We start from the raw sequence: 13726 nt of genomic DNA on the forward strand, positions 1-13726 counted from the left end.
ATGCAGGGTAAATAGGCAAAGGAACTCCCTTCCTTTATATGGGCGTACCACACTACCAAGAGAGCAGCAACAGGGGAAACCCCTTTCATGCTTGTCTTTGGCGCAGAGGCGGTCATCCCAGAAGAGGTAGGGATACCCTCTTGGCGAAGGCAATACTTCAACGAGCAGACCAACAATGAGGAATTCAGGTCAGAAATAGACCTGCTGGAAGAGAGACAGGATCAGGCGAGTTTAAGAGTTGCAGCGTACTAGCAGAGGGTAGCAAAGTACTACAACAATCGCGTCAAAGTACGGAATTTCCAGCCAGGAGACTTGGTACTGAGGAAGAGGCGAAACAACCCGTCCGAGTCAAGGTGGCACAAATTAAAACCCAACTAGGAGGGCCCATACAAGGTCACAACAGAGATAAAACCAGGGACATACAAGTTGGAAGATGTAGGGGGGAAAGAAATTAACACATGGAACTCGGATATGTTGAAAAAGTACTATTCATAAAAAGTGCTTCTTACGTTGCAATAATAAAAGTACGAGTTACAATAGCTATACTATATCAATAAAGTTTGAAAAATTCATATTACGAGTCCGGTTCCTACAGACTAGTTGGCTTTACTCCCCTCTCCAACCTCCTCCTCCTCCCCTTCCTCATCCTCCTCCAATTCTTCCACGGACTCAGGACTCTTGTTGCCATAACCATGAGAGCTCACACGGTCGAGCGGAAGCTCAGGATGTTTGGTCTTGACTTGATCCCGGCACCTCCTGAATCCCATCTGGTATGCTCTGGAGGTATCAATGACGAACTAGTTGGAGTCTTTGTACTCCTTTACTGTAGTTCGGCAAGCTGTAGCAGCAGCAGCAACTTCTCGGGCAGGTAGCTCCTCCCTACGAAGGCGCTCGACCTCAGCTTGTAGAGCCCGCTCACAGACCTCGGCTTCACGCAGTTCATTCTAAGCAACAACATATTTTTCCCGGGCATCGAGGGTCTACCGATACATCTCGGCAACCTTCTCCTCTTGGGCTAGAGCCATCGTCGCCAACTATGGAAGAATACAAAATATGGAACACAGTTAACAAGACTATGTATAAGGCGAGAAGAATAAAGCCAATTAAATAATAGATACCTGGTATGAGGTGTGGCGGATCTTCGCGGAGAGAGTGTTAGGAAGAGTACACTGAGCTTGCACAAAGTCCTCAGCATGTACCGCCCGACGGAGAGCAGATGCAGAACGGGTCAGCTCGTGAAAAATCGCTTTAGTAAGAGGCTGAGGGATCGGAGGAGGAGCAGCGTTGATCTCTTCCTGATGGATACCTGAGTCACCTGTAGCGAGTGCATCCCTTTGGGAAGATTCCCCCTCGATTTCCCTTCTCTTCTTCCTACTCCTGCTCACCCTTTGCTTTCTGGCCTCCCCCATGAGAGATTCATATTTGCGGAAGTCCATATCTGCAAGGGTAGAAAGAGAAAGAGTTAGCACTAACAATAGAGATAAGGTATGAATACATACATATAGAAATTAGAGGCGAAGAGAGACTTGAAGAAACGGGGCTGATCCCCCACTAAACGAGGACGCGCTCTTGGAGCAACTCCTCATAAGGGACAATACCCTGCTCGCCAAGGGTCCGAAGTTCTTTCAGGATGGCCTGCTCGTCGGGTGAAAGCCTTAGAAGAAGGTGGCGCACCTGAACTACAAAGGAAAAGGGATGAAAGGAAAAAGTTGAGTTAGCGGATAACCTAGTGGTAACCCTGCAGAAGAAGGAGAAGAAGGGTGAGACCATTTTACCATCAAGAGGAGAAGACCAGACCAAAGAGCCCTTCTAGTTCAGCTCCCCCGAAGCAAAGAAGTAACGAGACTTCCAGTTATGTATGGAAGAGCTGCTCGGCGAAAAGAGTTTATAGCCTGGTAGAGAGTTGAAATAGTACAACTCCTTCTCAACGGAATGTGTTCGCATCTGGAAACAACTCCTGAAGAGAGGAACTATTGGCTGGTGGCCGAGGCGGAGCAGAAGGACGGCAAAACAGGTGAGCAAGAGATAGGAATTCGGAACAAGTTGGGAAGGTGCTATCTGGTAGAAATGTAGTACACAAGAGACAAAGGGGGAAAAAGGAAGCAGACCCAGATCTAAATAATCCGTATAGAGGCAGAGCTCTCCAAAACCTGGATTAAGGGCGGACTCGGAAGTAGAGGGTAACCTAACAGTAATACCCTGGGGTACAGCAAAGAAGTAACGAACATTCTATAGGTCGGAAGGAGTAGGATGACAACGGGCATTTCTCACAGTAGTAAGAACCCTCATAGGCTGTGAAGAAGACTCCATGAGGGGAAACAAAGCGTGAATAAGACAATACGTCACCAACGGATCAAATGAGCAAGCACCCAACAAAAACAAAGAAGAAAAAGATGCCCAAGCAGATCAAAACAATAAAATTCCGCACACAAACAACAAGGCCGTCTTACAAAAAAAAGATCAAACGCACAAATTTAACGCAAGAACAGCTAAGAACATGAAGAACAACAAAACAAACACATAGTAGGGAAGGGGAGCATACCTAACGGCAGATGGGAGAACCAGTGGACTGAAGAAGAGAAAAGAACGAAGGAGCCCTCTACTCGAAAGAAATGTGCAAAATGAAGGAGTCTCCTGGCCCTTATAAAGAGAGGAGGGCACGAATCCCTGAGGCGGGAATCTCCAAATCTCTCATCTCCAAAAAAAGATTGTGTCTCGAGGGGAAAAAGGACGCAGAAAATCACATTACCGATAGGAGATCTCTAACACAGGTACAGCGCAACTTCCCAAGGACAAACGGCGCCTCGGAAAGGCTACATCGCTTCGGACACAACGTCAGACAAGGAACCATAAATGAGAACGCTCCATTCGACACGTTTCCCAAGGTAGGGTGCTTTTAAAATATGCATTTATCACTTTTGTAGGAAAAGAAGTATGCGACGACGCCTCGGGAAAATGGCAAGACACCTAATAAAGGAGCGTGACTCACTAAGCATGACACACCTGGGACTGAAACGACGAGCACGACTCGTAAGGCCAAAACAGCCCAGCAGATGAGCACGACTCATCAGGCTTCTAGATTCAAACTGGCAAGCACGACTCGCAAGACCAAAATAGCCCAGCAGATGAGCACGACTCATCAGGCTTCTAGATTCAAACTGGTGAGCACGACTCGTAAAGCCAAAACAGCCCAGCAGATGAGCACGACTCATCAGGCTTCTAGATTCAGACTGGCGAGCACGACTCGTAAGGCCAAAATAGCCCATCAGATGAGTATGACTCATCAGGCTTCTAGATTCAAACTGGCGAGCACGACTCGTAAGGCCAAACTAGCCGACTAGGTCGGATAGCTCGGCCAATTTCCCTCCGTGGGACCGATCGGGCAAATTCCCTTCGTGAAGCTGGGCAGCTCAGCCAATCTCCCTCTAGGGGGGGTTTGACCAAATCCCCTTCATAAAGCAGGTCGAACAGGTCAGTATATCTACTCTCATGTTGCAGGTCGGACAACTCGGCCAAATTCCCTCCATGGGAAAGGTCAGAAAAATTCTCCCAAGGGGACAGGACGTCAAATTCCCTCCATGGGAAAGGTTGGAAAAATTCTCTCCAGGGGACAGGACGTCAAAACTTCACTCCAAGGAAAAGGTCGGACAGCTCGGTCAATTTCCCTTCGTGCAACAGCTCGGCCGAACAACTCGGCAAAAACAGCTCGGCCCGAGCAACGCTTGAAAAGCTCAGACAAAAAGCTTCACACAAACAGCTCGACCCGAGTAACTCTTCAAAGAGCTCGGACGAAGCAGCTCGGGACAAAAAGCTTGGCCCGAGCAACTCCCAAAAAGCTCAGACAAAAAGTTTTGCACAAACAATTCGGCTCGAGCAACTCTTCAAAGAGCTCCGACGAAGTAGCTCGGGACAAACAATTCGGCCGGACAGCTCGGCAAAAACAACTCGGCCCGAGCAACTCTCGAAAAGCTCAGATAAAAAGCTTCGCACAAACAGCTCGACCTGAGCAACTCTTCAAAAGGCTAGGACGAAGCAGCTTGGCACAAACAGTTTGGCGTGAACAGTTCGGCCCGAACAACTCTTCAAAGAGCTCAGACAAAGCAGCTTGGCAAAAACAGCTCGGCCCCAAACAGCTCGGCAAGATACCTCGACGAAACAGCTCAGTACGAGTAGCTGGCACGAGCAGCTCGGCCCCAAATAGCTTGGCAAGATACCTCGACAAAACAGCTCAGCACGAGCAGCTCGGGAAAACAGTTCGGTACGAGCTGCTCAACTATTCTCCCAAAAAAAAAACGAAAGAGAGGAACACGATGAAGCGTTAAACCCTTTAAGGGGAAAGATGCAGACAAAACCATTATTCAAAATTCTATCCAGAAGTTTGAAACAAAGGGGGGGACAACTGATATGCCCATAATAATCTAGCTAATGAAGGCAGGTCAATACCAATCTCGCACTTTCTCCGGGTTTGACATTCTAACGAGTAATCAGCTCCGATTCAATAAAGAGGAGGAGAGATCCACGCCAACGCCCTTAATAACCAAGTAATAGGTGCACACATTTATTGTTGGAGAGTGATTCACGCCTCCGTACAATAAATGCGAGCCAACCAGCGGTCAACTCGAGCCCCTATAAGAAGGGATTTGGAGAAAAGGCAAAGGTAAGTCATTAAACACAATCATACTATTACATTCAGCCTCTCTAAAAGTATTCCTCTTACTTAGGAATCGGAGTGACCCCCTGGAGTACACCCCGGGTTCTCCAAGCCTTTATTTTCTTCCTCTTTCAGGTCAACGAGAGTCGAAGGAGCATCCCAGCTATTTTTACCCCGCAAAATACTCGATTTGTTGTTCTGCGACTCTTCTCCATTTTGGGAGCAGGCTGTCTCCTCCTCCCTCCGATCACGACCAGTCACGACGCTTTAGATCCTAATATCTTGCTATCAGTAGAATGGATTTAGAAGCTTCTAATTCATCAACTTCACCTTCTGCAAAAGCTCTAGATGTTCAACATACTGCTCCCATTGATTCTGGGTTAGATAAGATAGCACCTGACAGACCCTCTAGGATTTCTCCTTCTGGCATATCATCGTGGGTTGGCGTACTTGTTAAGCTTGTCAAAGATCAAAACAATCAATCGAAGCTCGGTGAGCAATGCTATGAGAGGCGAACATCGACTTGCACATACGAATTGCGACGATTTGAGACAACTTTGGAGAGAAGCGAGTTGCACTCCAAGATTCAGCGATCCAGCGATGACGACGAACAGTTTGTCAATTGCCATTCACAAGCGGAGAAAGAGAAATACAGAGAGCATTAGAAAATTGCTCTGATACCATGCTAAATAAATAAACTATATTATTCCAGAATTAATAAAAGAAGATCTCTTTACAATGGTATTTATACTAGTACATAAAATGAAAAATACAACTGAATTAACTACTAACAAATTAACAACTAAACTAACAATCAACAAACTAACAACTCCAATAAAGGGCAAATTTTATATTTAATGTTTTTAATTCATTTTATTTTTATTTACCTAATAATTTAAATATCTAACTTTTAGTGTGCAGTAAAATATATTTTATGATAAATATGATCTTTAAGATGTACAAATATCACCCAATAACAATCTATACTTTAATATTAAACGATCAAATGCCTCCAAATCTGAATTCTAATTTTCTCAAATTATTAAAATTTTTAATTATAATATTTATTTCTGATTGAAAAAAAAAAAAAAGTGCATCCACAATGTTTCCCCTATTTTAAATAAACTTTTCGATGGTTTTATTCTAATACTGCATTTGCTATTTATTATTACATTTCCTTTAGATTAGTTTCCAAATTTTCAAAAAGTTTGTTGAGGTGTTTGTTAGCAAATTATATTTTTTATAGAGAGTTTTCAAAATATTAATTATTCTATTTGTTATCTCATAGATCAATTCATTGGTTATAAATATTATTAATTCATTTACTATTAATTATTAATTTATCACTAATATCAATTAAAAATTAGTTTATTTTTTAATGATTAGTAAAATTATAAATCAATTTATTAATAAAGACATAGTCATATATATATCTCTAAACAGAAAGCCCAATAATAAATTTATTTGGGAAGTTTCAAATCAAATAGTTATTATTTTATTTATGGAGAGCTTTCAAAATGCTAATTATTTATTATTCATAAATTAATTTATTTACTAACAATGATTATACAAATTATTAACTCAATTATCATTCATCATGCTAATTATAAATAGCAGATAAAAATGAAATTTTCAATTTAAATTATAAAAAAGAATAATTTAATTTTAATGGTTTCCAAAATTTTTATTCATTTATCACTAAAATATATTTTAATGCATTACCCATGAGCACTCTAAACAATAGATATATTTGCCGAAAATGGAAATTATTAGGAAATTAAAAAAAATATTTAATGATATTCTATAGTGAAAATAAATAAAAATAAATCAATAAACTCAATTATTATTAATAGTTATACAAATAATAATTTAATTGTTATTAGATGTTCCAAAAATTAAAGTATATATTTATGCCTAGGTTTTAAAGCATTAATATGAGGGTTTTCAAAACATTAATTATTTTATTTAATTTTCATAAATTAATTCATTAATTAACAACAGTTATGTAAGTATTCAATTAATGATAGTAGTAAAAAATTAAAATGACAAATTAATATTACAAAAAGATTGAAGTAAAAGAATAAATTCTGAATTTGACTTTAAAAGCTGAAGTTTGTTTATAAACTATCTTAACTTGATTCTTGAAGTTTACCAGCTAGATTTCAATATTAAAAATTGAATTTAAGTTGAATATAAATTGATTATCAATAGAATAGTAATTATAAATGCTGATTAATTACTAAAAGTAAACATTGCTTAAATAAAAATTCAACTAAATATAAAGCAAGTAAAGAAAATTTAAAATGTAATGACCTGCTATTTAACTGGTTTTTTTTTTATACTATAACATTTATAATACTCTGATACCAAACTGGATTAAACCCAACCATCAACTTAAGCAGCGTGAAGCGAAAATTAAGTAAATATATTCATATATAATTATATACAATACCAGAGTGCTAACATGTTTCCCAAAATATATATATGACTATTCCCCAAACATCCTCAACTGGTGAGGGCTATACAAAAATACTCCCAAAAATATAATCACTCTCTACTGACAGGGCAGTACTGTGACCCCTCTAACTGCGAGCCTGGTCAACTCGCCTACTTGGATCACCTGAAAATGTTAAAGTAACAGGATGAGTCAACGCTCAGTAAGACGAAATATGTTATTACTAGTGTATGGCAAATGAGTTACAATACTATGAAAATCTATTACTATATAATCATGTATTACTGAAACTGTAAAATACAATACCAGTAATATAACCATCCCCTTTCTCCTGTTGCTTAACATTTTTGTACTTTAGGTTTCTACTTAAAATACTTCTAATATATATATATATATACATTTCTGTCTTTGTAAATCTGTATAAACATAGTAATAACTGAAAACTTCCCTGTGGATAACTGTATGTCATGATTTAACCCCTCATGATAGGGTTGTGCGGCCCGTAGGTGGGATCTACCCTGACTGACCAACTAGGAATAAATCACTATATTTCATAGATCTAATTAGTCCTCCTCAACCCATATCTGATGGGGAGTCTGTCCACTCGTGGGCTCTATACGATCGACCTTTATACCACATATTATTTGAATAGGTGGTTGCACTCTATATGCTGTATGTAGCTACGGTACCGTGCTCTGTAAACTGTATGGTCCAACAGGGTCTGATACTATATAATACATCTCAATATACAACTATCTGTTTTATCATGATTCTGTAATAACTGTATAAACCATGACGCTGTGATAAATTGTATCCGAATCAACTGTAATTCAGAAATGAACTGTAAAACTGTGTGTCATGGTATTGTAACTGTATCTATATCAACTGTATTTCTGAAATAAACTATAAATTTGTATAATCATGGTATTTTGGAGATGCTGTAAAACATATTCACTATCTGTATATTCTGTATAACCTACTCTGAAAATACTGTAAAACATACTTCTGTACTATATTTATATTCTCAACCCACACAGTAATTTAAAACATATTAAATATACTTGATAAACTGTATTAATTCCTGCTGTGAATAATAATCTGGTATAAATATATATACTACACTGAAAATCATATTGAATTTACCTAGCATAGCATATTTCCCTTACCTGACTATTAAAAGCCCTTATCGTTTACCGGCCCTACCCCTGCAAGGCTTCCTACACGACACCCTGAAAATGACATTCTCCATAATAGAATATCAATATTTCTTTGCCTACATCATTTCCTACAATTTCCAGAAGGCCAAAAATTGACTAAAAGACCTTATGTTGAATTTGGGATAAAATCCAACTTCGTCCCACCGACGATCCGCTCTAGTAGTCTTGGAGAGAACTTCCCCAGGAACGTCTGGTGGCCTCAGATCGTTGATTCGGCAACTGACGAGGCCGAAATGGAAGAGAGAAGAGGGAGAGGCCATAGGAGAGAGGAGAGAGAGAGTCTGCACTGAAATTCTGCGTAAAAACTGAGTTTAAACACTATTTATACGGCGAGATTCATCGATGAGCCACGTCACCTTATCGATGAATCTTGTAGAATGTTCGTCGACGAACCTACATCCTCATCGACGAATTTCAGACTTCCCAAAAACCTCTCTCTCGATATCTTCTCGTTGACGAGACAGGACCTCGTCAACGAGATCCTGAAGAACCCTCGTCAACAAAACCCTTGTGTTCGTCGACGAGGCCTGGGAAATTTTCTTGGAATTTTCACCTCCAAAATGCAATGTTGTCGACTGACTCCATCTGTTACTGTTTCCATTTATCTCCCTCTTTATTATTTAAATACTATTATTCTTCAGGTAGTTACATAAAATCCCAATTCACCCCCCTCTTGGGAATATACCTAGATTCTTAATTGGTATCAGAGCCCTAGGTTGTAGTAAATTTTAAACTAGAAGCTACATAAAGATCCCTATGACACACCTAGGTGTATCTCCTTTTCTTGAGGGTTAATCCTCCTCTAGACCACCTATCTTCTTGTTAGCTTTGGTGCGATCCCAAGAGGCGCGGTGAATTGGAGATTTAAAAATTATGCCTAGGTTTATCTAATCCAACAATCAGTATTACGTAACCTAGTGGCAGTCTAAGCAATTTCAATCCCAAACAGATATTTAACCAATAAGCGTAAACAAACAAGTGCAGAAAATAAAGTGCAGAAAATAAACTGACACCAAATATGTTATCGGGGTTCGGCTAAAGTGCCTACGTCCCCGTCTTGGCTCATCAGCACAAGGATTCCACTATAGCTCACTTAACATGTGGAGCAGCACCAATTACAACCAGGTCAATTACCGGGATTAAACTCAACCTACACCTTACCAAGATGGTGCACTTAGCTTTCCTAACCGGGTTTAAGCCAATCCGAAACTATTCCATAGGGCTAGTCTCCCTCTTCAGGCCCACGCCTGGAATACAACGAATATGAAAATTTCATACACGGAAATATGCTTCTTCAAACAAGCAGATATGTATCACAGTATAGCTCAAATAATAATGCAAGCACAAATGATAGAAAATATGCTCAATGCTTAATGATGTGTGTTAAACAATCAATCAAGTATAGATAAGCAATCAAGATCTAGAGTGTATATCGAAGCAAACTTTGAAACACAGTATTGAATATCACAATTTCAGTTTAGGGTTTTAAAAATTGCTAGCAATATGATTCAAACAACCTCAACAATACGATCTAAAAAAACTAAGCATAAGAGATGTTTGAATGCAAACTTGAAAATAATTTTTACACACAAAAATGCGGGTTAAGGTAACTTGCAATGACAATGCAAGAACCACAAGTCTCTAAGTCTTCCCACACAAGATCTATTAAATAAAATCAATAAGAGAACTTTAAGATTTACTCTCAATAATAAAATAAATCAAAGAGCACAACAAATGAGAGTATTATGCTAATGAGAATGAAGCACAAATACTCTAAACACACTCACAACTCTTAGATAATCAAGAAAAATGAAGTTTTTAAGTGTACGGGAGTAGTATAGGCTAAAATATGATTTTGGAATTTTGAGATAATGTGGCCTTAATGATTTTGCTAATCCTTACTAATTTTTTGCAAATGAACTAGTCTATATAGGCAAGGGGCAAATTATGACCGTTGGGGACATATAGGGTATTATTAATTTTGTTTGAAAACCAATTAAGAAAATTAACCCTATTTACCCCTCTTTAATCTCAGTAAAAATAAAAAAAATAAAAAAACCCTGAGAGTTTCGGGTGCCCAACCCAAGATTCGGGTGCCTGAACAAACACAACAAGAAAAAGCAAATTTGAAGTTCGGGTGCCTGAAAATAAGTTTGGTTTGCTGAACCAAGGCAATTTACAAAAGACTGCGTTTCGGGTGCCCGGTATGAAGTTCGGTATGCTGAACTTATAAGTTCGGTCGCCTGAGGGTAAAATGAGCATAATGTTCGGGTGCTCGGGTTGGTGAAAAAGTGACTTGACACAGGTTCGGTCGACTGTGGAAGATGTGTACATTTTGGTTTGGTTTGCCGAACACAGGTCAACTTGTTGACCGGTCCATGGTTCGGTCAACCGAGACAATTTGAACTGTCGGATTCGGTCGCCCGACCACTCACAAAATTTGGTCTTTTAGTCTAATTTTTCTTCAGTTAATTCCCCTAATAAATTATGTGATATTTGGGACTTAGTGCAATATGTGTCGGAACCTAAAGTCCAACTAAGGTCATTTTGAGCATACCTACCTATCATGCATGATGCATATTATTACAAACCATATTAAGGTACAGTCCATAATTAAGTTACATCCCAAAATGAAGAAAATGAAAATAATTAAAACTGCAACACAATTTTCTTCAATCTTCTGCTTGATTACCATGCGCCATCATGATATGGCTTTTTGTTCGAATACACGCGTAAGGTGAACCTACATGCAAGTCTCAGTACAAACATTAGTACCAAATGCATTTGTCATTATCAAAACCAGGATATAACTAAATAGGTCAACAATCTCCCTCTTTTTGATGATGATAAATGATTTATGCAAAAGTGGGTACAGTCAAGAAAGGCTCCCTCTGACTATACGTATAAAGAGAATTAAAGCTCAATTTAAATTTTTTTAAAATTTATCATGTACCCAATTTTGTCTCTTCTCTCCTTTTTGGAAATAGAAAAAATGGTTAAGAAATATAGCATGAAGGCAAAAATAATCATTTGGATACAAAAGATATATTGGGAAGATTTTTGAAAAATTCGGTAGCATGCCGTTTGAAAATAGAGCATTCCCAAAATTACTTTGTACCTAAGTGACCTCTTTTGAGTTTCAACAAACAATATATAGCAAATTTCATTCAATTAACTCAAACAGTACATAAGTCAAAAGGCTAATATTATCATGCAGCACAAAAGACTTAGGACATCAACTGATACCAATTATGAGTTGTTACCACTTTATTTAATTGTCTTTTCTCCCTCAATTGATGATTATGTAAGGATGAAGATTAATTTTCATTTAGCTTTCACTCATCCTTTCAAAAAGATTTTAAAATTTAATCTATCATAATCATCTTTGATTTCTGCTTGTCAGCAAAAATATGTATGCCCACAAGATATAAAGCAAGAAGAGAGATGTGGGACTGACTTATACCACTTGTTATTACCCCTTAATGGCAAAAATATGATACCAATGGTTAAAGTTTACAAATGTAGGCATTTATACTAATTGTTAATATATTTCCACAATATATAGAATTATAGTACTAAATACATTTCATTTTCTTAGAGCCGTATGTTTTAAAGCAAAGTGGCTCCCCCTAAGATTGTGCATTTTCTTTAAACTTGTACCTTGAACACAATATAAGTGTAAAGACCCGAAAATTTAAAAGAATTAAAATAATTGAAATAAATAAATAAATAAATAAATAAAATAACAGATAAATAAATAAAAGGAATGGCGTGGGAAAAATAATAATAATAATAATAATAATAATAATAATAATAATAATAATAAAAAATTAAATTAAATTAAATTAAGAAAAATTAAATAATTAAATAATTAGTTATTAAATTAAATATTTTTACATTGGATTTTAAAAAAACAACTAATTAGAATGATATATATAAGTAAGTTATTATAATATATATAATAAGATATATATATATAAAGTATATGACAGAAAGAAGAAAGAAGAAAGAAGAAGCAGATTGAGACACGCCCCCCCCCCCTCTGAAAGTCATTCCTCTTCGTGAGCCACCTCCATCTGCGTCTCTCTCCTTCTCTCAATTTCTCGGCGAATTTGCAACGGATCGGGAAACAGAAGGTGCCGTTGGAATCCTGGTTCCGCTGCCGACATTTCTACTAGAGCATATTTTTCATGGAAATGGCTTAGGCACTGATCCTGGGGAAAGGTAATTTTTTCCCATTTTTCTGTTAATATGTGGTTAAATCAACAAACGGACACCACCACGGGGTCCTAGTCGTCGTCATCGTCATTTTGACATAGGTAATTTTTCAATTGAGATTTTCTAGACCCTACTCCAAAGCGAGAGTGGGATTTGAGAAATTTGGCAATTTGGCTAAATTTAAGGGTATTATTATTTATTTAGGAATTATGGCCCTAGGAAATATTTAAATAATATTTTATTTAAGAATAATTTATTAGACTAGGAATCTAATTTCAGGGTCCGGGTGAGCGCCACAGGTATTTTTCGGAGTCCCTGTTGGCGTAGTTCAAGAAACTAGGTAAGGGGAAAAATATATATTAAATCAGAATTTTTATGAATTTAATAAAAAAACAAATTGTGTTATATGTACGTGTATATGTTTCGGTATGGGTAAAATGCCAATTGTTTAAATTATATTTCCTTCGAGTTTAGGATTGTTTATTAGATATGTATATGCAAAAATGAACTGATGAAAGTGGGACTATTTTCAGGATAATTAAGTAAGAAATGAAAGGTATTTTCAGTATATAAACGTTAAATGTTGGTTGGCTTATTTTACAAGCAATGTATGAATTTTACTGTTAAATTGTGTGGCATGAGAAGCTGTGCAAATATATGTTAAATGTATGAGATGCGGGCTAAGTAAAACAATGAGAATAAAATATGATATGAACAATGTTGCCTGTGTATGTTAAATGTAACCATGTAAATGTAAGACAGCTGAAAGACAGCCATGTTAGTAGATCTAGCACACTTCTGTGTAGACTAACTGATAACAGCTAAAAGGAGCTGTGTTAGCAGATCTAGCACGTTTCTACGTAGACTAACTGATGATGGCTAAAGACCAACTGTAGTACGAAGTAATGAAATGAAATGTTATGCAATGAAATGACGATGAAAAGGTAATGAAATGAAATGACAAAGGTAAATGATGTAAATGGGAAAGAGTCACTTAAAGTGAAACAAATGCAAAGTTAAGTTATGAACAGGAATGAATGTGCATGAATGTATAATGACAGAAAAGAATGATGTATTAGGATATTAGAAGTATGTATGTATGTAGAATATGTTACGATTAGGCGAGGCGTACCTTTTTCCTGAGGGCTTGTTGAGTAAGGAGAGTGCACTAGTAGCTTCAAACGT

Source organism: Malania oleifera, chromosome 8, assembly GCF_029873635.1.
Source record: "Malania oleifera isolate guangnan ecotype guangnan chromosome 8, ASM2987363v1, whole genome shotgun sequence".
Classification (NCBI taxonomy): domain Eukaryota; kingdom Viridiplantae; phylum Streptophyta; class Magnoliopsida; order Santalales; family Ximeniaceae; genus Malania; species Malania oleifera.